Below are 24,223 nucleotides of genomic sequence, written 5' to 3'. Positions count from 1 at the left end.
CCCACCTGCCCAGGGGTGGCACCACCCACAGTGGGCTGGGCCCTCCCATATCACTCATCAAGAAGATGCCCCTCAGACATGGCCACAGGTCAGTCCAATAGAGAAAATTCCCCAACTGAGACTCCCTCAACCCAGGTGTGTCAAGTGGACACTAAAGCTATCCAGCACTACTAATTATTAAGGAGCAAATTTTTATGCTTTGAAGAATTTTTTTATTTTATTTTATACACCCACTTCCAGGTAGCACCCTCTCATAGCCTCCCTTCCCCCACTAGAGCCCTTATACTCTGATATCCCTGCTACTGTCTGCTGTGTTGTCAGCACCCCCAGCCATTCCCCACTAGCCCTTCTGGTGAATCTAGTCAGCCTATCTAGAGGTCTTTGTTTTAGGAGGGTCAGCTGTTCCTCATCTAGCAGTAATCAGTTGTCAATAGTCCTTTGGATAAGATTGGGGTCTGCTGTTCAATTTCCCAGTTCTATGCTGGGTTACTATCTGGGAATCCCTTTGGCCACGTTGGCCAACAACCTAAAAGGAGGTATCACCTGTCTGGCATTGTTGCTTCTTATGTAGCCTTTAGCTATGCATATGGACTCTTATGAAATTATATTGGCCCCTTTAATCTTTAGTTATACTTTCCTTTTGGGTGTTTAAGGCCACACAGTTGGTCCAGCCTAGCTAGTTTTGAAATCCAGAGAGAACCACATTACTCCTACAACCTATTGTCAAATTATACATAGCAGATCAAGAAATATATGTCTAGGTAAGCTTTATCTGCCTTTTCTTTTAAAAATGTTATTCTTTCCTATATTCTTGTATTACTTTATTTTCTTAGTTTTAAATTCTATTTATTATTCTGTTCATGAGAGAGAGAGAGAGAGAGAGAGAGAGAGAGAGAGAGAGAGGTGCATGTTGCCAATGCATATGGAGGTCTAAGGACAACTCTGTGGAGTAAGTTTTCTCCCTTCACCTTTATGTGAATTAATTCTGGGCATCGAACTAGGTCATCAGGCTTTGCAACAAGCACTTTGTGTTCAAACTATCTTGCTAACTCAATCCTTGTTTTATTTTAAATCACAACTCTTTTCTTTTCCTGTTTAATATGATTCATGTACCTGTTTTCACCTATTTTAATTGATAGATCCATTTATTACACTCCTTTCGATAGTGCTGTTGTCCCGTTTTCTCTGTAGTGTTTTTCTATAGGTCTCCATTTTCTATTTGTTCCCTATTTGCTCAATTCTCAGCATTTGCCTGAATCTATTCAATGTCATATTTAAAATCAGATATCTGTTTCCTTATTATGAACTGCTTGCTATTTAAATCCCCTCATGCTGGTCCCATTAGCTGAAACACTGGTATGCACACTCCAGCCATAGACTGAACATCTGCAGGCTAACTTCAGTTGCTAATGTAAGGTGGTATTCTGTATCCCCACATATCCCAAAAACCAGACCTTTCTACTGATACTATGTGTAATAATGACAATCCAAGTTTTTGTTGGAATAAGCTCACCACTCTTAATATGATTTATCAGGTCATGTGAAAACGTTTTTAATTTTTAGATGCACAAGACTACCTATTGTTTTCTCTATTCCAACATTTTTAGCTTTAGTGATAGAAACCAAATGCAGCTCAGTGGTAGAGAATTTGTGTAGCGTGAGCAAGGTGTGAATTCAGTCCTGGCACTGTACAAATAAATAAAATAAAAATTAGAGCAGCAAAGAAACATTCTATTTGTCTTAACCTTTAAGATTGTTGATTGGTACATATTTTCTGCAGGTATTTTAACCAAAAAATGGGCTGAGACCAACTTAGGGTTTGGATTGCTAATTACTTGTTATACAAATCTTGAATTTGTTTTTATTCTTGTAGTGCTAGGAATTGAATCAAGGGCTTTGTCTCTGCTAAGTAATCACTGAACTGTGGTTCTACACCCTCAGCCACTAAAGTTTTTAGTGTTTTTTTTTTTTTTTTTTTTTTTTTGGTCTTTTTGAGACAGGGTCTCCCTGTAGCACCATCTCTCCTGGAACTCACTATATAGACCAGGCTGGCCTTGAACTCATAGAGATCTGCCTGCCTCTGCCTCCTGAGTGTTGGGATTAAAGGCCTGCACCACCACGCCCAGCTTGTTTTTAGTATTTTTTAAACATTATATTTTAGTTCTCCTTTTCCTCCATGCAACATAACTGTCCTCCAAATATTACAGATGATAAGGGAAAATAAATAGATGACTGATATAATTAGCATAGAAATATTAACATGAAATAATGGATAATATTATGCTGTTATTAAGTAATGCTTATAAGTTACATCTCTATAATGTCATAGGCGCATACTGAATCCTATCAGTTTGAATAATTATTTTATTGGAACAAATGTTTACATATTTTGAAATTTATTCAAAATTAGCATCAATAGTGTTTTCATTGTAAAATGATGTGAGCAATTCAGATACTTTTTGAATTAGATGAATTTAGCAGAAAATCATCTGTCATGCTGATTAACTTGCCAGCCCATCTAGAGTTGCAGACTTTTCCCTACAAAGTAAAAGAGAAATTGAGGTGAAACAAGCTGACAAACTTGGTAGTGATATTTACAATGCAATACCAGACTTCAGCACAGAGGATTATTTTCTAAGCCATGTGTAATTCAGAAATGTCTATGGTCCTACAAAAACTGGCCAACTAGCTATAAAAAAGTACATTATACATTGGGAAATCATCAAGAAATGCTCCAGTGTTCATGTATGCTTTCTATTCTGTGTTGGTTATTAGTGACTTTTCTGAACTTTTCAGAAAGCGCTGCATTTCATGTGCAGAAGTGATGTTACAGTGAAGTCTGGATCCTAGAAGTGTATAACAGTAGACATCTAAAGTATAAGGCCCAGAGTCTTTGCTGATTCTTAAGTTAGCTGTTAATCTTGAATACAGAATCTGAGAAATAAAGTGTTCAGATAAAAATGCAACATGTAATTATCTGGTGGCATTCAATTGTAGCAATCTCTGAAGTCTTGAGATCCTTTAAGCACTAATTAGATTCCCGATTTTCTACCTATCTGTTACACAAAGAGCTAAGTTTTCAATAATGTCTAGTTTCAACATGCAAAACAGTCATGGCTGATTCACTGAAAGATGCCCAATAAGTTTTACTTTTTATTTTTTAGACACACACACACATACACACACACACACACACACATATATATGGATGGAGAGGCAGTGTGTGTGTGTGTGTGTGTGTGTGTGTGTGTGAGAGAGAGAGAGAGAGAGAGAGAGAGAGAGAGAGAGAGGTGACATCCAAACCCTTCAATCGATGACTTTGTTTCTGCATTAAATCCCACTGTTAGCTGATTTTAATACTTAGTAATATATTCTGCTATAGGAGTTTTCAAAATTGATGCTCTATCTACCAAAAATTATTATTTTGTCACTACTTGTATAATTTGTTCATTTTTTTAATTTGTGCATTTTATTGAGATCAGATGATGCCTAAGTTGAAGACAATTCAGTTGACAAGGTAAAATGTAGTGAGATGGAAAGGTAAGATTCAGTATCCATGTGGAATCTTGCCATTTCCAGCAAGTGCAAAGTTAGGTGATGCCTAAGACGCCCATGGCATCACTGAGCAGGCAGGATAGGCATGCCAGTGTTAGAAACCCATTTGTTACTCGTATTGACAGCAATAGGGTGTGGGAAAGGTATCCTATCCAGCCACCATGAAAACATGAGCTCCTTAGTGTTATTAGATTATTCACAAGAATGGGTTTGCTTTAAAATACAATTACGTGATATTTCCTTGTCATTGCTTGGATGATAATAATGATAGCTGCTTTTTTTAAATGTGTCTTTGAAGAATATGTAAACTTAATGCATAAAATCCGAAAACAGTTTTACAATATTGCATTTGACTTCAGTGTTTCATAGGTTTTCTAATGAATTTTCATATTAAAATCATGTTAAAAGGGAAGAACTTTTCTTAACTGGAGGACAAAGAGAAATTATAATTAATATAGCTCTGGAAATAAGAGAAATCCTGCTATTAATGTAGTATGGATGGACTCTTTTCAGACAGTAGCTTTTCCTGAGTTCTCAAAGTGAAATCATTTTGATTTCCCTCAGCACCGAGAACTTTATAGTTCAAATTTGCAGTATGGTATAATAAATCCATATTCCTTAAAACAAAACCTTAAAACACATGCGATATAAGGACTATATATTTTGTAATTATGTGATTTTTGTCATCTCTACATTCCTATGTCATATAATCTGAAGGAAATGTTCTAATAGCCTTTCTAAATGCTGTTTGATCCAACATGGAAAAATATTGCTTTGGATTCATTGAATTAATTCATTGAATAAAGTAATAACTACTCAAAAAGATGGTTAAAGTTTACCTTTGGTCCATTTGATATCCTTAGTAAAATATTTCTAGAATTGAGTGTTTGCTTGGCTTTGGTTATCTAAGCTGTCATAAGTAGCCTTGGGACCCCTGAAGGCACACCCCACACACTTATGCTGTGTGACCTGGGGTCACAAGTAATGGCTGCAAGCTAATTGATTGAGAAAGGCCTGTCTGGCGGGGCCTCACTGCGTCCTCCCTGTACATTCCTAAGTTCTGCGAAAGAGGCTCTAGCCGCTGAGTCTTGCAAGGCAGGAAAAAAGAGAGGAAGTTTCTGCGTTCTGATTACAGCCGGAGTTCCCCTGTAGTGAGCTTGCTTCTCTCCACCCACTCTCGCTAAGAACTCCGCAACTTGAGGGTGGACAACTTAAAGCTTGATCCTGCAGGGTTACCTGGAAAGTGATTTGAGTATTCATTGAACTGAAAGAACAGATCATCTACTTGAGGCAGTGGGCAGCATGTGGAAATTATATTAGAACATCAACAGAGTGCACAGCTCCGTCCCAGAGAAGCCGGCACTCAGACTGACAGGCAAATAAACCAGCTTGTGAAGGGGCCTCTGGGTGGCAGCTCTGGGCTTTTGGTTGTTGGACAACTATAGTCAAAACTGAAATGGAACAGGGGGCAGAAAATAACATACTTTTACTCTACGCAACTGTTGCTTTCATATGGTGAGTGCAGATTTAAGATATTATTTAAAATATACTTTCTTTTAATAAAAGTTAAAAAAAATCTATTACGCTTTGACGGGAAAAATGAATTGGCAGGAGCACTTAGGAGTTCTGAAATGATATGGCTTTGTTTTTGTCGATTTCACATGAAATTTGCAGTCTGAAAAGAGAAATACATTATTTGTATTGTCCTGTCTGTCCTTTTATCTCCAATTCTCCCTTTGTTTGAATCTTGCTTTTTCTGCAACCAGAGTCAATATTGTTTTAGGCAAATCATGTGTGGCAGAAACATCGGTGGTGCAGAATAAGTGTAAACATTTAATTTAGTCCAACTTTTGTGTCACTTACCCACCACTTCATGTTTTGCCGCCTTATCTCGGAAATATACAGCGCAGACTATGAAAAGAGCTTTGTGTAAGAAATTCCTGGCTAGTGGAAGGGTCAGGGCCTGTGCTTATCTGACTGCCAGCAAGACTCACTGCTGAGCCCTCTTATTTTTAACCCTAAAATAAGAAAGAAAGTGCATCTTTACATATAAAAAGTAAGTGTTCTTTGATTCCACAATTCCCTTCTTGCGGTTTATGTGTATTATTCCTGGGGAAGGTTTGTTTAAACTTCTCTTGAGCAGCAGTATGAAAACTTCTTTTGTTCCTTTGGCTCTTGTTTGTTAACATTGTGTTGAAGAAACTGCACACATTTTAAAAGAGAGTTATGTTGAAATAATACTGAGTAGTTTTTATTTCAGTGAAAATATTTTGAAAGTTAGTAGGCTTATATTTTCTGAAATGAAAAGATCTCAAAGTATAAATTGTGCTTAATTTCTGGTTTAATCATACTTAAAATCTTATTTTAAGTGTTTTTTGTTCAAAGAATATCAGAGCCTGTAAGTATTCCTAAAAATGTAAGCAAAGAATTATTTTTCTTATTCCAAATCTCCAAACTCAGAAGTACAATTGTAGTAAGTGCCAAAATATTATTGCTATTGTTGAATTTGTTAAGAAAGCAGTTTTTATGAACAAAGTATTTGCATTAGATATTATCAAAAGAGATCAAGTGGAAAACATGTCCTCCATGTTGCTGATTTGATGAGGTTCCGAGGTAGGTATGTGCCTCATATACTTTTAAATATATTACAGAGTAGAGATGTAACAAATTCTTTTATACTCATTTTAAACATAAAATTTTCTTTGACTAGGCTCCTTATATTTGGAACACTTTACCTTGTGTTTGCTAAGATAAATTCATAAACTGAACAAAAAAAGTTATTGTGAAGTTACAAATCTGCAACAAGGGGAGGAAGCATTTAAGACTGTCTGAATGTGATTTCAGTTAAAAGGCAATTTTGAGGCATTATTTGACTGCTTTCTTGCAAAGTTTTTAGAGACCTATTAATTCATGGCAGAACTAAGTATTTGTCTTGATTTTCACACAGAGATCATGCAGAAGAAAAACACCTTAGTTCCTTGATTTGACCTGAGCTTCTTTAACAATTGCTAATTGTGACTGACAAATTCCTTTTTAAGAGAATAAGTTCATTATATCCTAGCCACCTGTTATATTCCATCTTTCTTCCCTCCAGTCACAACCCTTAGCTGTTCATTCCTGCTGCTAGAAAGTGAAAAGGCTTTTTCTTTCTTTTCTTTCCTTTTCTTTGTAGAGAAAATACTGTTTATTATTTGCATAAATGTTTTAAAAATTTTGAAAATTTATGTTCTTATCACAGTCACCCCAAAATAGTTTTCATAAAGCCTTTTGTTAAGTCAATGTGAATTGTTAAGAAAAGATGTTAGTTGTTTTGACCTTTAATATGTATCAGTAAATAAAGTTAAGGTGCAGCTGCAAATTTATTAGAGATGAACCTTTTAAAGATTCAAATTGAAATAAAACCTTATCCCTTACCTATTCCCTCTGAACCAATTCAGAGAGTAAAATTACAGAAAACTGCATTTTTTTTCTTGGTTTTCAAGTTTAATCACAGATTAGGAAGTTAACATGCTACAGGGAGGGGCTACAAAAAGAATGAATTTCCCTCTAGTAGGTATATTTAAGTTACAAAGAACAAAGGCTAGAAAGGTCTGTTTGGTTTTTAAAATATTTAACCTTAAATTACAATCCTCTGCTTTTGCTGGTCATGTTTACATATTGATTGGTTGCTGAGAAAGCTTCTTTTAAAAACCAAAATAAGCCATAATATCCTTTTAATTCCATGTTTTTAAGACGGCACATATCTTCTTACATAAGGTTAATCTTCCCTAGATATTTGCATGTTTTATTCAGCCAATAGGAAATAGTAGGTACATGCTCAGTAATTAATATATAATGATGTTTCTTATTTATATAAAGCTCATAAACATGTGTATTCCATGTAAACATGTGTACTTATCTTGTTTGTAAACTTTAACATCTTAGAGCAACATCCTACCCTTTTAGTGCCATAATTATTTTTAGTCTTGTGTAGATTAAATAGAACAAAGAAGAAAATTCTCTTCTGAAAACAGTTCTGAATAAACCTGGGGGGAAAGTCACTTTACCAAAGCTGAGAAGAGCAATACAAGGCACTTGTTGCAGAATAGACCACTAATGGCAGCTCATCACTTTTCATGGGTATTTGTTTCCATATTGGTGAGAAACTGGCCTTCAATATATCAAATCAGAGCATGTATCTCTCTGTGTTTGGACTTGTGAGTGCACATGTAGGGTGACAGAACAGACTGGATACATGCTGGGTTATCAGCCTTGGTATTCCACTTCTTAAATCTTAGGCAAACTAAGCTCCGGGTTCCTTTTCTAACTTTGTAGCATTAGACATTTGTAGAAGTCATTCTGGTCCTGCTCTGATCAGGCTAGGCAGAATTTCTGCTGTACTCTTATTTCAGTTTGGTTGGTGAATTTATATTAAAGATGATTTATTCCATTTTGAATATAGGGCATCTTTTCCCATTATGGACTCTCAGAAGTCTTTCCTACAGGTTGGCAGTGTTTGTTGTGTTTTCTGACTGGAAAGAGACACAGCAGGGTCTTCACATTTATAGACACTTCAACCTTGAGATTCAGGACATTTTTACATAATTAGAAAACTTGAGGATTTTCTTTGCAAATAGTCTTTTTCCTAATGCTAACTTTACTATCTTCTTTGTGCAACTCTATAGCACACTTAGCACTAAAATTTCATGATATATCATACATATTTCCTAAATTCTAATTTATATATCTTTATTTCTAGACTTTTGGTAGATTGCTCAGATATATGTTCAAATTTGCTAATTTTTATTATGTCTAGAATTTACATATAATTACAGAATTTAAGTGTATTTTTCTGGGTTTTCTAATAGGGTCCTTTCTCAGAACTATTATTGTTTGATTTCTGCTTGGTCTCTTGGACATCTGTCTCTCTTACCGGTTATACTATCTCATTGAGGATCCTAGCATCCTTGCTCTGATGTCATTCCTCAATAGCTCAGTTATTTTCAAATCAGTTGGAATGACTTGAGTGATTATGTTTTAATTTTGTTGATGATCGTGTGTGTGAGTGTGTGTGTACGTGTGTGTGTGTGTGTGTGTGTGTGTGTGTGTGTGTCTACATGTATGTGTGAGTAGAGGCTAGAGATCAATATTGGGAGTTTTCCCATATCACCCTACAGTTTATTTTTTGAGACAGATTCTCTTCCTTAACCTGAAGACCTCCAGTCAGCTAAAGTGGATGGATAGAGACATCCCCAGGCACCCCCTTGCTCTATTTCCTGACACTGGGGTTACAGACATATGCCACTGTACCCAACTTTTTAATGTGGGTGCTGGGGATCCAAGCTCATGTCTTCCTGTTTATGCATCGAGTGCGTTATCCATGGAGCCATCTCTCCAGCCTGGGACATTTTAATATTATTATCTCGGGTTTTGGAAGTTTGATTTTCTGGCTTAAGTTCAGTGAAAGAGATTTCTTTAATTCTTTATTATTGCTAGCTCCTGTACCCAGTCCTAAGGTCTTACAGCTAGCTGTGCTCCCTCTCTGGCCCAGCCCACAATTTCAGATAATGAGAATATTCTGGATCTAGTTAATATATCGAAGTGTGCTTTGGCTCAAGTTCTCATTGCAAGATCCTGATTATTTGCTCTAGCTATTTTAAATTTAGTTTTGTGATTAGAGAGCTGGCTTAGCAGTGAAGAACACTTGCTGCTCTTCCAGAGGACATGAGTTCAGTTACTAGTATCCTTATCCAGCAGCTCACAACTGCCTGTAACTCCAGCTCCAGGGAACCCAGGGCCCTCTTCTGGCTTCTATGGGCACCTGCACTCATGTCACATACCCATGTGCAGACACATAAGCATACACATAATTTAAAATAAAGTAATTCTGTGTAAGCCGTGGTTGAGGGCATGGGAATGGTTTTGGTTATTCAATTTCTTATTATCCTTAGGTTCAATCAGCAGACCTGGAACTGGTCACTACTCAATATGTGATAAATATAACAGCCCACATTCCTTTACAGTTTGTGGAGTCACTTGCCTTTCATTCCTGAAACCAGCTAGTCTCCTATACCTCATTTGGGGTTTGTGTTTTCTCTCTAGTCTGTTTGTCTTGTTAAGTATCACTTTTATTTTCTTATCTCTTTGAAATTTTGTCTACTATGTAATACTTTGCTTTTAATTTTGAGTAATTATTGTCACAGCAAGTTGCAAAGATATAAATGTCACCTGGTCCCTTCATGCAACATCTTCCATGGTTCTGTTTATAGCACAACATGGGAGCCAGAAATTTTACATTGGCATCAAGTACATACATTATTTGCTCACATGGGGAGTTACGTAACCATAGCTTTATTGTGACACCTCCCTCCCCACCACCCTTAAAACCCTAAAAGCCACAGTTGTCTCTCCTTACCAGAGAGGGCTTGGTTCTAGATTCCCTCCTACAGATTCCAAAATCCAGAGTGCTTAAATAGCTTACTAGAAAAATCTCATAATATTTGCCTACAATTTACAAACCTCCCATATTCTTTAAATCATCACTATATTACTTATAATAACTAATATAACCTAAATGTCATGTGAATAATTATTGTCCTAGATTATTTATGGAGCAATGACAAGAAAAATAGTCTGTACATATTTACAGACTATTTGTTTACATTCTCTAGTATATTAAATTGCAATTTTTAATTGAGTTTTTACATATTTCTTATAATACATATTGATCATATTTAGACTCACTCCCTATCTGTACCCTCTATAACCCTCCCCCCAATGGTTTTCATGCATTCTATCATACATGTTAAGGTTTATAGAACAAGTTTGTGTCCTCAAATGTTCCTGGGTATGAGTTCATTCAGTGGAGCCTGGTTAAGAAGAGTTCACTAAACCATTGGCTTAGAATCAGAACTTGCTCACATTTCACTTTCTCAGTCATCTATGAATTATGTGACATGAGGCAAAGCCTTTCACATTTTAAAAGCCTCTGTTTGTTCTCCTAGAAGATGCTCATGGTGCTGCCTATCTTATATGACTGCTGAAGCATTGATTGGGGGACAGATGGAGTCATTACTTATGGCCTTTATCATACCAGACATGTACTTTTGAAAAGCAGGAAGAAGTAACCAAAATATTAACAAAGGTAAATGCAACCAACTACGTAATAAAATAATGGTTGGAACATGATAGGATTTGTCTTATATTATGCATGAATCTATTTTATATCTAAAGCAAGTTTCTAATGAAAAAAGTCAAAAACATTAGGTTCCATATCTAAAAGCTGGTTCAGCATTCTGTTTTGTTATCCATACATCTTGGTAAGTTTGAGGGAATATAATTCAGAAAATTAGCCCTCTGAGGTATAACTGTTAAATACATTCTTCCATCCTGTGAGCTGTTTGCCAACAGTTTCTTTTCCTTTGTAGGAACTTTTTAATTTCATGTAGTCCTATTTATTGATTCTTGGGACTATTTTCTAAGGTATTGGAGTTTTGTTCAGAAAATTCTTACCTGTACCATATCTTTTTAGTCCTAATATTTTTATTTATTGTTTAAGAATTTTCTACATGCATGTAAATAATTTTGATAAAATCCATGGCCATTGTCTCACCTCCAGTTCCTTCCCTATCCCTCTCATCATGCCCCCCCCCAATTTCATGATCTGTTTTAAATTTTAATTTTAATTGAACTTTTTGAGAATATCAAGTAATATATTTTGATAATATTTAGATCCTCTCAGGTATCTGCACCCCCTTACTAACTCCCCACCAAATTTCAGTCAGGTTTGTGTTCCCAAATGCTTTTCAGTGTGGCTTCATCCACTGGAGCCTGATCAATCTCCTCCTTAAAGGAGGCTGGAGACTGAATCTCCCCTTCTCAGCAGTCATTGGCTGTCCTTAGGTATGGTTGGGATTTCCTACCCACTTCCCCACATCTATGCTGAGATTTTGTCTGGCTTGAGATAACATGGGGACTGTCCAAGGTGTCACCAATGCTGTGGGGTCATATGACTAACTGGCCAACTGTTTGGAAAACTATTTCCTTGTGGTCATACATCTCCTCTGGCTATTATTGATCATTCTGACCCTCATCCAGGGGACAGAAAAGATGTCTTTTCTCTATATGCAATGTATATTTTTGGCATCTTCATCAAAAATAGGGTGGCTGTAGGAGCATGAGCTTATATATTGGTTCTCAGTTCTACTCCTTGGATCAATGTTTCTGCTTTTACTCCATTATTGTGCTGTTTTTACTGCTATGGCTCTGTAGTATAACTTGAAATCATGGATAGTGATACTTCCATCAGTATTTCTATAGTTCAGGATTTTTTTTATCAATTTGGGCTTTTTGTGTATTTTTATTAATTTTGAATTTTTCTTCAATTTCCGTAAAAATTTTCATTAAATCTTTAATGTGGGTTGCTCTGAATCTGTAGATTGCTTTTGGTGAGATGATCCTTTTCATAATATTAATTGCAATGATTTGTGATCGTGGGAGATATTTATATCTTCTGGTTTCTTCTTTACTTTCTTAGATGTCTTAAACTTTTCACTGTACTATTCTTCCTTGGTTAAATTTATTTCAAAATTGATTGAAGTTATTGTGAGTTCTGTGTCTCTTTATTGGGGCATTCATTGAGATCATTAATGTTAAGAGCTGTTATAGAACAATGTGTATTAATTCATATCATTTTTTAGTATTTTCTTAGACCTCTTTTATTTCCTTTTGTGTTATTTTTTGTGACTTTCATGTGATATATTTTGTCTGCATTTAGAACCCTTCCCTATCCGCAACTCTCCTCACTACCCCTTGCCCACTTTCATGTACTCTAATATATATGTGTGTGCGTGTGTGTGTGTGTGTGTGTGTGTTAAGGGCTACAGAGTCAAATTTTTGTCCCCAAATGTCCTTTTGGTTTGGATTTATTCAATGAAGCCTGCTTAGCCTACCAAGAGTTACAGATTGAAAGAGACTGACTCGCCTCTTCCCAGAAGCCATCAGGTTCCAATGATTCTTCAGATAAGTCTGGAGTTTTCTTACTTCTCCACATTTATGCTGGGATTTGGGGGATTCTATCTGTCTTGAGCTTAGATGGGACTTGTGCATTCTGTCAGCATTGCTGTGAGTTCATATGAGTAACTGACCAGCTGTCTGGAAAACTCTGTTTCCTTGTGATCGTCTACATCCTCTGGCTCTTAAATCTGTCTGTCCCCTCTTCTGCAACAATTCCTGAGCCTTGGGTAACAGAAGTTTGATATAGGTGTCCTATTTAGGGATAAGTAGTCTGCAGCCTCTTACTCTCTACATGTTGACCAGTTGTGGATTTCTGTGTTAATCCCTATCTGCTTCATAAGGAAACCTCTCTGGTGAATGTTGAGAGATGCATTAATCTATGTGTATAACAGTAAGTCATTAGGAATAACTTTAATAGTACATCTATTTAGCAAAGTGGTAGTATCAGGTTCTCCCTACGACCTGTGACCTGCCTAACCACATGTTCCTAGGCCTCATAGCAATATCAGGAATGGGCTTCATCTTATGAAATGAAACTTAAACTCAATTAGAATGTGCTCATTACATCCCTAGTATTTGTGCTACTATTGCACCAGTCTTGTTGGGCCATTTGTTGCTGAAGCATGTAGGAGTCACAGTTGGGGAAGGTTAGTGATAAATATTTTTCTTCTTGTAATATGCGTAGCACCTTCCAGCATAATCAGAGCTAGCTAGTAGAGATGAAATATTCAAGTAAGTACTAGCTTGAATTCTCTGTTTTTTCTCTATCGCTCATGTGTGTAGTATCTTCAGCAATAGGGTCTTACCATAAAGTTTTGGTGAATAACCAAGAGCACAGACATGGCCAGTATTATTTGAGGTCTGTGCTACCCCTGTTCAACAGCTTCAAAAGAGGGAGTCCAGTCCTAACACTGAGCTTTTGCTTTGCTAGCCTATTGTGTCTAGTAGGGACAATGTCCTCCTGTTGTAAGGTAAATCATTTAAATCTTTTATAATGTATATGTATATACTTTAAGATGCTTCTATATTGGTAGATTTCCACATGACTTTTTAAAGTCCTTTAATGTTATTACTCCTCCACATACACCTCCTCTGCTCTGCCCTCCCTTTCTCTTCCTCAATTTACCTTTCCTACTCTATTATTTTCCTTTCCTTTCATCACTGCATTCTTTTGAGTAACTGTTTTATAATTATTTATTTCAAACTCACGAAGAAGTGCGTTGTGTTTATCCTTCTCTTTAGACCAAAATATTGCTTCCACTACTATCCACTGGAGATGGCTTTTTGTTCATAAATTTGTTTAAGCTGGTTTTTTTTTTTAATCACTGAAAGTTTTTATTTTTACTTTAATTTTAGTTGCTATTTTTGCTGGATATAATAGTCTCAGTTGTCAGTTGTGTTCTTTAAAAACTCAGGGTACATCTTTCCTGGACTTCTTGGCTTTAAAAGTTTCAACCTAATAATCAGGTCTTAATCTGTTGGGCTTACCCTAACAAATAACTTGACCTTTCTTTTTCTCTTGGCGCTTTCATTACCCTTTCATTATTCTGTGTTTTGAAAATATTTCAACTATTATAGTTCTATAATAAGATATATATGTTAATATAACCATTATATTTTCTGTCCATGTCTATTTGGTGTTCCATAGGTCTTTTTATCTTTTTAAAAAATATTTTATTACTCCTATGTGTATGAGTGTGTTCCTCACATGTATATAAGGGCACTCATTTTGTGCAGTACCTGCAGAGGCCGGAAGAAGATGTTGAATTCTCTGGAACTGGAGTTAGTTATAGACAGTTGTTAGCTGTCGTGTGGATGTTGGTAATTGAACTCAGGTCCTCTGTAAGAACAGCCGGTGCTCTTAAATGCTGAGCCATCTCTTCAGCCTTTTGTGTCTTAATGGACATCTCTTTCTCAGGTAATTTATCCTATGATTTTATTGAAAATGATCTCTATCCCTTCCCTATGGCATTCTTCTTCTATGCTTGTAATATGAAGGTTAGGTCTTTCATTTTGTACCCAAGCACTCCACATTCTGTCTGTGTTGGATTGCTTCAGTTGTCAACTTAACACACCTGAGTTGAGGGAGCCTCAGTTGGGGAACTGACTCTAATTGGACTGGCCTGTGGCCATGTTTGTGAGACATTTTCTTAATTTTTGAGTGATGTTGGTTGGCCCAACCCACTCTGAGTGGTGACACCCATTGGCATATGGTCCTGTATTATGTAAGAAAGCAGGTTGAGAATGGGCCAGGCGAGCCAGGTGGTAAGCAGAATTCCTCTATGACCTGTGTTTCAGCTCCTGTTTCCAGGTTACTGACCTGAGGTTTTACGTTGGGCTCCCTGATGAACTGTTACCCAGAAGATGTAAGCCAAATAAACTCTTTTCTCCCCAAGTTGGTTTTGGCCAGTGCTTTTATCACAGCATTTGAAGGCAAATTAGAACACTGTCCATATATATTTTTTTAAAACTTATCATTGGCCTGTTTCAAGTTATCCAATTCTTCTACATTGTCCTCCAGGGTTTTTGACACAAATATTCCTATTGGGAAGGCTTTCCAGTGAGGCTTTAATTTGGCTTATTGAGTTTTTATTTGCATCATCATTTCAGTGTAGGTATTTTTAGCAATATCTCTTTTCTGAATTCTATTTTCATATCTTGGATTGACTTCACTTCATTCATCTGTTTTTATTCTCATGAAGCATCATCATGGGTTGTTTGAATTGTTTGAACATAGATGTAGTCATTCTTTGTCTAGAAGTTCTTCCACGTCCTTTTCATTAATTACTATTAGAAAAGACTAGTAACCCGTGGAGGAACCTTGTTGTTTTGGATTTTCATGTTGTTTTTGTTTTTACACTATCACTATTTGGAAATCATTCTGGGAAGAAGAAAAGGTATGTAAATTTTTTGATAGTGAAAGTCTGTTAGGTTTGAGAAACTGCAGAACTTCAAGATTGGTGAACCAAGAAGTTTTGAGGGTGGCAGAGCCCAAGAAACCATGCCACCAAGTAAAGGTGATAGAATCTGAGGGACTGCACAACTAAGTCAGGGAAACAGAGCCTGAGAAATGGTGCCACCAAGCACTGGCTGAATTCCAAAAGTCCTGATCTTGACTCTGTTGTGAAGATATTAGGACCCTATTTAAAGGGTTCTGTGAAATTGCCAAATTTCTAGATACTATCTTTATCTTGATATAAAATATCTTGGAACATGATGGTAAGACACTTCTTCATCTGTTCACCATGCTACTTTCTTAGAGAATTGAAATACATTTCAGAGTTATCCATAAACTATTATTTTTATGCAATATATATTTTTCATTTTTGTTGGTTTCATGAACTACATATATTTTGATCATATTTAGACACTGCACCCCCACCCAATTTCATATACTCTGTTTCATATATATATATGTGTGTGTATGTGATATTGTGTGTGTGTGTGTGTGTGTGTGTGTGTGTGTGGTAAAGCCTATAGAGTCAAATTTCTGTCCATAAATGCACTTTGGTGTAGGCCAATTCACTGGACCCTGTTTAAACTACGGAGCATCACACCCTTAAAAAGTGGCTCTCCCTCTCCCAGCACTTATCAGATGCCAATAGTCTCTCAGCTAGGGTTGGGACTTCGTATTTCCCTCTTGTCCTCTATGCTGGGAATTTGTCTTGAGCTTCTATAGGTCTTGTGCACACTGTCATCATTGCAGTCAGTTTATAGGAGTAACTAGAATATTTCTGCCACTGCTTCTGCAATTGTCCCTGAGCCTTGGGAGGTAGAGGATTGATATAGGTATCCTATTCAGAGATAAGTACTCTTCAGCCCCTTATTCTCTGCACATAGCCAGTTGTGGGTCCCTGGACTAACCACCCTCTGCTGTATGAGTAAGCATCTCTGATGAGAGTTGAGAGATGCACTAACAAGTCATAATAGGTGTCATAACAATGGGTGTCAGTTTACTACTATGTCTATTTAGCAGAATAATAGTAGTAGGTTCTCCCCTATGACCTGCAGCCTGTCTAGTCACAGGTTCCTAGGCCTGGTATCAGAGTCAGGTATGGACTTTATCTTGGTGAAGTATACCTTAAATCCAATCAGAATGTGGCTGTTACTCCCATAACCTTTGTGTCACTATTGTACTAGTGGCCATTACTTACCAAGCCAATTGTTATTACTTGTAGGGTTCACAGCAATATTTTTTTGTCCTTTTGAGACAGGGTCTCCCTGTAACCCCAACTGGCCTCGAACTCACTATGGAGACCAGGCTGGCTTCAGTTCCCCAGAGATCTGCCTGCCTCTGTTTCTCAAGTGCTGGAACTAAAGGTGTGTGCTACCATACCTGGATCTCAGCAATGTTTCTGAGGATAGATAGATTCACAAATGTGTTATTCATTTAGCAATTCAGTAATTACTACATTAAAGTCAGAAAAGTAGTTGACTCAAAAAAGAACCCCTGAGGAAAATCAACATTTAAGGGATAGAAGAAGAGCAATTCAAAATGCTACAGAGAAGAAGTGTTCATCAAAATATCAGAACCATCAAAGCCACATGAGCTAATTGATTATTAGACAAAGATTCCAAAATGAATTCCCTTGAATAAAGTAGTTTACACCTTTTAAATTTTTTTATTTATTATTTTTATTTTATGTGTACGTGTGTATTACTTGCGTGTAGGCAAGTGCACCCATGTTGTGCAATGCCTGCGGAGGTCAGAAGAAGCTGTCAGATCCCCTGGGACTGGAATTATGAACAGTTGTTAGCTGCCATGTGGGTGCTAGGATTCAAACCCAGGACTTCTGCAAGAACAACCAGTGTTCTCAACTGCTGAGCCATCTCTCCAGCCCTAGTTTATACCTTTTATCCTATAACAAGCTGGACTTTCTGTGCTTGTAGATCTGCTTTGCTCCTCAAAGTCATTTAGAAACCAAAGATCCTTCCACTTTGTTGCTCTTTGCTCCTCACATATGTTGCTTTTTGGGTTTGAGGCATTGCCGAATTCACATGTCTACAGAAAAGAAAACACATTTTAGAGACAATAGTCCTTCCTTGTGTTGGAGAGAGCCTGTGTCCTAGTTTCATTTTTGTTGTCAAGATAAAATATTCTGTCTCTCTCTCTCTGTCTCTCTCTCTGTCTCTGTCTCTCTCTCTCTCTCTCTCTCTCTCTCTCTCTCTCTCTCTCACACACACACACACAAAGAAAAAAAATAACTAGGGGAGAAAGGGTTTATTTTAGCTCTCAGTTGCAGGTTATAGTTTTCTATTGCAGGAAGCCAAGACAGAAGTAACATGAAGCAGCTAACCAAATCATAGTCAAGCACAGAAGGAGGAAGAATGCATGCATTAAAATCAGAAAAGTAGTTGACCCAAAAAAGAACCCCTGAGGGAAATCAACATTTAAGGAACAGATAGAAGTCACAGGGATATAGTGCAACGCACTTGCTTACTTGCTTTAGCTAAATTTGATTTCTCTACTCATGTAATTCAGAATCCCTTGTCTAGGGAACGCCACCCACAGTGGACTGGAACTTGCTACATCAGTTAACTAAAGACAGTCCCCCAAAAATAGGTTGACAGGCTAACCCATTTACAAAGTTCCTTATTGAGGCACCTTTCAGGTGATTATGGATTAGGTTAATGTGACAATTAATGACAACCATCACAGTCTGAAATTTTCTAATAGAAAAATTCTGCACATAATTCCTAAACTTTCTTTGCTATAAAAATAGGCTGTTGTCTGAAGTTTATCTGTTTTCCCTATGCACCCATCTAAGTATACCCAACGTTCTTTGGAGAAAAGCTAGGCTACGTCCTTTCTACTGGAAGTTCTATGATTAAAAAGACAAAAAATGAATTTTAAGTGAACATTGAGAAATTACTGGATTCACTTTCTACTTTTAGAAAATAAACACTGAGTGAGTAGATAAACTCTTTTTTTCATGTAATAAGTAAGTTTTGAATGACTAGTACATCTGATTATAATTCTATGTCACAGAGATATTGGTTTTAAAAATGGATACTACAGCAAAACTGTACTGCTAGACAAGAGACAGAGGCACTGAACAATTGATCAAATAAACATATGATATTATATTAAGAAGTCAAAAGTACCATAAAAAAAGAGAATAGAGATGTTGTTCCTAGCTAGACTAGTCAAAGAAGTTCTATTGTATTAAAAACTGAAAAGAAGCCTTTCAAAGAAAAATACTGAGAGCTCTTTTTTGGAAAGAATTTGCAATAGAGTTGTGAGCTTAGAATACTGTTCAGAACATGACTAGGAAAGTACTGACTAGAGACTCAAAGCGTGTGAAAAAAGGAGGAAGCATTATCACAGCTATGTTTTAAGAGCTCTTGCCTTTTGAAGATAATATTTTGACTTGATCAAAATATCCTATTTTTTTGAGCACTTTGGCTTTCATCGTTTTATTTTTAAAATCATGATTTCTAATAGTTTGATGATGCATGATTACTCTAAAATCTATCTAATTTAGGCCATTGATAGTTTTGCTGCTGTTGCTTGCTTACTTTCAAGTTAGATCTTCCTCTCTACTATTTATTTTTTGCAGGAGGGAACACTGTTACTTATTAATTATTAGTTTGAATTTTCATTCAAGAATTCAAATGTGGTTTTTATTATTTCAGCTGACCTTTTCTGTTTCACTAACTTGTTTTGTTTGGCTTCATTTGTCTTTCTTGTTTGAAGGTAGTGCTGATTTCTGAATTCTTATCTTTCAGTTTCTTACTTCGATGTGACAGTCCTGATTTCTTCAATTTTACATCTTTCTCTCATTACTCTCTTGCTATTACTTTTTCTTTTAGTAAGAATTTTGTTTTCCCTGGAATATCTCTCACAGCACAGAAGAGGTTAACATTTTAGGTCGTGAGATGGAATACTCTTGGCATCAATCTGTTATTTTCAATCTTGATATCTTGTAGCTGCTGATAATTGGTTTTCTTATTGTTTGCATCTTCTCAATCAATATTTTCTTGTCAGTCAGATGCAAATTAGCAAGATTAGATTTCATATGTTCTTGAAGGCAGGATATCACAACACAATTTAGCAAGATATTTGCAATCAATATTCATTTGTACTGTTTACGCACTAGAAATTACCTAGGGGAAAATGTCACAGGAATATAGCCCAAATCATCTAGGTTTAGAGCACTTTAATCAACCTTTAGAATTCTATTCTTTTGTGGGTAGAGAAAAAAATCAATGTTCACCCAATGTTATTAACCTTTTAGTAACCATTTTGCATTTAGTAAATATTTATTGATATTAAAGATGACTAGTTATAAGCAGAAAGAAAATCAAAGCTGTGGCTTAAGGTATATACCTACATACATGTATACACAGACACAAATGTGTAAACTTAGTATGGCTATTACATTTCCTATTTCTCCAGCTTGAGTTACTGAGACACTTCCAAATTAGAGCAAGAAAAAATCCTATAAATTAAGAAGTCTAGAATGCAACACTCAAAATGGGAAGGGAGATTAGAGGACTGGCTTAGCATGCACAAGACCCTGAATTTGATCGCCAGTGCCTCAAGAAAATGAAAAGTTCAAATGTGTGCTTGTCAGGATTTTTTAATATTGATTATTAACAAATGGCCCAATTTGTAAATAACATTAATATTTCAGGAAATTTTTAGTAAATTGCATTCTTTAATGTTTTGAAATCCAGAGGCATATTGTTTTGAGTATTTCCTTTGAAAATTTTATATTAATCAACTTTGGAGAAAATAATTTTCCCTGACATTGCTAGTCATAGTGACCCAGAGATGACTGAGAAATGATACATTACTCAGGAAGTACTGGTCTTATTTTATTCCATTTCATTTTGAAGATAGTCCATTTCCTTTTTTTTTTTTTTTAAACAATGACTACCTGACTAAGTCCTTTGGGAAGAGCCAGGGTTTAATTTGTTTTAAGAAGGGTATGTAATTTTTGTCTGTCAGCAGTATAGTAGTTGTCACCCAGTAACTTCTCAGTGGCTCTTTCGTGTGCTTTGGGATCCAGAAAGAAGTGTGTTAGATAATATCTTCCTCCTAGTAACTTATGATATATTTGGGAAGTTTAATTCCTGAAAGCTTCCCTACCTCGTTGCAGAAAAAAATACATTGTTAAAAGACTCAAAGTTTTTTTTAGCGTTAGCAAATTCATGCTCTCAAGTGCAATCCAAGGTCTAAACATTTTCAGCAGATAGTGAATGTTATACATAAAAGTGATCTTCAATTAGGAACAAAACACATGACTGGCTTTGTAAAATGGGAAAGACTGGGATTCATATATGTATAGGCATTTAAAAGACTGCCTTAATGGATTTAGAGTTAACGCACATGTCTGTAGACTGATTCCATACAGATGTAGTGAAATGCTGCAGAGTGATACTATCTAAAGCAAAGCAGCATGGGTGTGGGATCAACATTGGAGATGATGATATTTTGGGCGGGAGACATGGCTCAGTGGTTAAGAGCACTGGCTGCTCTTGCAGAGGACCTGGGTTTGATTCCCAACATTCACAGACAGCTAACAACCATCTGTAAACCCAGTTCCAAGGGATTAGATGCCCTCTACTGACCTTCAGGATCATTGCATGACACAGGTGCACCTACCTGCCTGTAGGCATTACATTCATAAACATAAAGTAAAAATAATAAATAAAAAATTTAAAAGATTGTATGCCCATGTCAGTGAAGAGAAAATCACTCATAAATCTACCCATAACTAAGAACAGGTAAAAAGAGAAGGAAGGTCTGATTCATTGCAGGAATTATGATGTAAGGAACAGATCTGTCTCCCAATGCGTATATAAAACATGCTCCAGAGACCTTCTGCTTCATTGTCATTTCTGCTTATGTGGTAAAAATTCCATTATGGAAGCATTAACTCTGTCAAGATCCAATTGTTATAGACAAGGACATAGTTTCATATGTTCTATGAGAACATGGGTATAGAAATTCTAGGAACCTAAGAAAGATGGCTAGTTTATGGAGCCTAAACTCCACATATAATGAGAATAAACAGAAGAGGGTAAAAACGGAGGAAGTGTTTGAATTCTGCTTCTGTGTTCTCTGCTAAGAACTATTGCTGATGGTTTTCAGACTGAGTCAGTTCAAGGGACTTGGCTATCATCCAGTGGTTCACTGACTTCTCCGGGTTTCCAGGGCAGGAATAAGAATATATGGAAGATGAGGATAAGGAATCAATGTTCATGGAAGAAGAGGGTCTATAACAAGAACTGATATTGATATGTAACAGCCCAATTTAAGCACAGGTTATAGCTGCTAAACCAACAAAGTATGTTCATGTGACAAAGGACAGTTTGCCGTAGGGCTTCATTCTGAAGTGAGATTTCTTCATAAATAAAGCAGAAAATACTGAACAGAATTTCTTAAGAAGAGAAAATATATTGTTCTCCCACTGAGAATAACAAGAAATGAAGAACTCTGAGGAAGCAGGTTCTATGATGTGGGTGTGGTTGATTCTTTGAGTTCATGTGGTCCTCGGTGGGTGACAACTGAGGGACCCTTTAAGATGTGAGGCTTAATGGAAGACCTTAGGTCATTGGGGACATTGGAAGGGATTAAGATAGTTCTTTTATGATCCTTGGTACTTCTTGAGAGAGTTTTGGTATGAAAATATTATTCTGAGCTCCAGCCAGAACTCTCCTATATGAATAATTCTGCTTCCTTCCACCACTGTTGGCGGCTGTTGCCATCCACGATGATGCCTCACAGTTTAGAGTACTCTCACTAGAGCTGATCTAATACATGCCCCATGCCCTTGAACACCCCAAACTGTTAGCTAGGTAAACCTCTTTCCAGAATAAGATGTTTGTAAGGAGAGACATGAAAACTAAGAGGCAATTTGAAACAACAAAGGAATGAGATTAGGCCTGTATGCTTATCTCTTAAAATAAACATGGTTAAAATGTAGTTCATACTGGTTTTTATATTTCACAAGAAGTTAAGAAAAGAATTTCATGTTCTTTCAAACTGAAATAACATTGGGGGATACTTTCTTAAGGCCAGTATCTCAGATAGCTATCAAACCAGAGTAAAGTATGAAAAAATATTCTGGTAAGCTACCTTTTACAATTCAGTTAAAATGTGTTATAGCTGATACATTTCATAAAAAAAGTATTTAGTAATTCAAATGGAATAGTAAGGAAGTCAGGATCATTTTAAGCTGGGACCTGAGAAAAGAAACAGGAGAAGATGAATGTACAAAGATGTGCAAAGCTTAAAGTGAATATAATCAATTAAATACAGAAGCATATTGGCCCCAAATATTTTTGTTTCCAAACTTCTTTATGGGCAAGTGACTTAGGTGGCTTTATGAAACGTAATTAAAAGCATAGAAGAAATGTGATAATAAGATAAGTGGTATTTCTTTGAAAACTGAGCTTATTACTTAGGAAAATCTTGCTAAATAAGATTCTTGAAAATCATCTTTGTTGATTCTAATTTGGTCAAGAAAACTATAAATGACTACAAAAATCATAAATAGAACTATCAGTACACTGTAAAATAGGAGTATTCCCAATTATTTATATTAATATTTTTCTAAACTAACTTTATTCTTCTTTAAAGTATATTAAATTAAAATAATTCTTTAGATAGCACAAGAATATATGCATATGTGTATGTGTGTGTGTGTGTGTGTGTGTGTGTGTGTGTGTGTGTGTATGTATCTATCTACATGTTGGACCTGATTGTATATGCCTGCAGTTCCAGTACTTGGAAGGGTGATGCAAGAGGATTGAAAATTCAAGTTTTATAGCCTGGACTATGTGCTAAATTCAAGGTAAGCTTGGTCTAACAAGCTTATCTTTGTTTCCAACAGCAACAACAAAAATAAATAAATAAATAAAAACAGAAGGCCCAGAAAGGCATTATTTTTTTTTCGTTTTCTGTGACAAAGTACAAAACAAAAGGAACTTAAGGATATAGATAAAGATGACTGAAAGATATTTGGAAGTTACAACATGATTGGCTTAAATACCCTATTTTCAGTGCAGGAACCATTTCAAAAAAGGAGTGTTTGAAAGAAAGAAAGCAGAAGAAAGAAGTGGGAGTGACAGCAATCCACTTGAAAAAATGCAGTGGGTTTGAAAATGAGGCAACACTTATGTAAAACATTTTAGAGAATATTTTTTTGAGAATTTGAGAATGTTTGTGTTGGTTTGCAATCAGAAGATTTTGATTTTTCCCAACAATGTGTTTTTCTTCATTATTAATGGAAAATTATTTGATGATAAGTCCTCATCAACTATAGCACTGTTAAAATCTGCTAGAAATAAATCTCAGGAAACCTTGGACTTGAGAAACAGTGAAAGTATCTTCCATTGTATCTCTACAATATCACATTTTATAAAACAATTTTTGAACAAGTAGCCTATGATAGACCGTTCAGTTCTTTCAAATACTTTAACTTAACAAACCCTTTTAATCTGCTTTTCCTTGAACAGAACTGCCTGCCTTCCACACTCATTGGATGCACTCTTCTAGACTAAGTATCAGGGTTTAAATATTTTTGAATTATTCAGAAAGATAATTCAGTATCAGAATATGAAGCCTTCCTCAGTCTTTTTTTGCTCTGTTAGACTCCAGTGAAGAAAAGAGAGTGTTTCTTAAGTGGCACACATAAGTTTCTTGACAGCACATATTCAAGAA

General features: G+C 36.1%; 1 long non-coding RNA gene across 1 annotated transcript in view; it reads left to right on the top strand.

Moving 5' to 3' along the window:
• Nucleotides 1-4,808: 4,808 nt before the first annotated feature.
• The window catches only part of LOC108491745, a 374,575-nt gene continuing 355,160 nt past the window's right edge, over nucleotides 4,809-24,223 (top strand). Inside the window, exon 1 of the long non-coding RNA XR_001872896.2 lies at nucleotides 4,809-5,070. This is a non-coding gene — a long non-coding RNA (uncharacterized LOC108491745). The remainder of the gene's footprint in view (nucleotides 5,071-24,223) is intronic.

The sequence above is a fragment of the Nannospalax galili genome, unplaced genomic scaffold, assembly GCF_000622305.1.
Source record: "Nannospalax galili isolate Female #2095 unplaced genomic scaffold, S.galili_v1.0 scaffold266, whole genome shotgun sequence".
Lineage (NCBI taxonomy): Eukaryota > Metazoa > Chordata > Mammalia > Rodentia > Spalacidae > Nannospalax > Nannospalax galili.
This window is presented reverse-complemented; position numbering and strand designations above follow the sequence as displayed.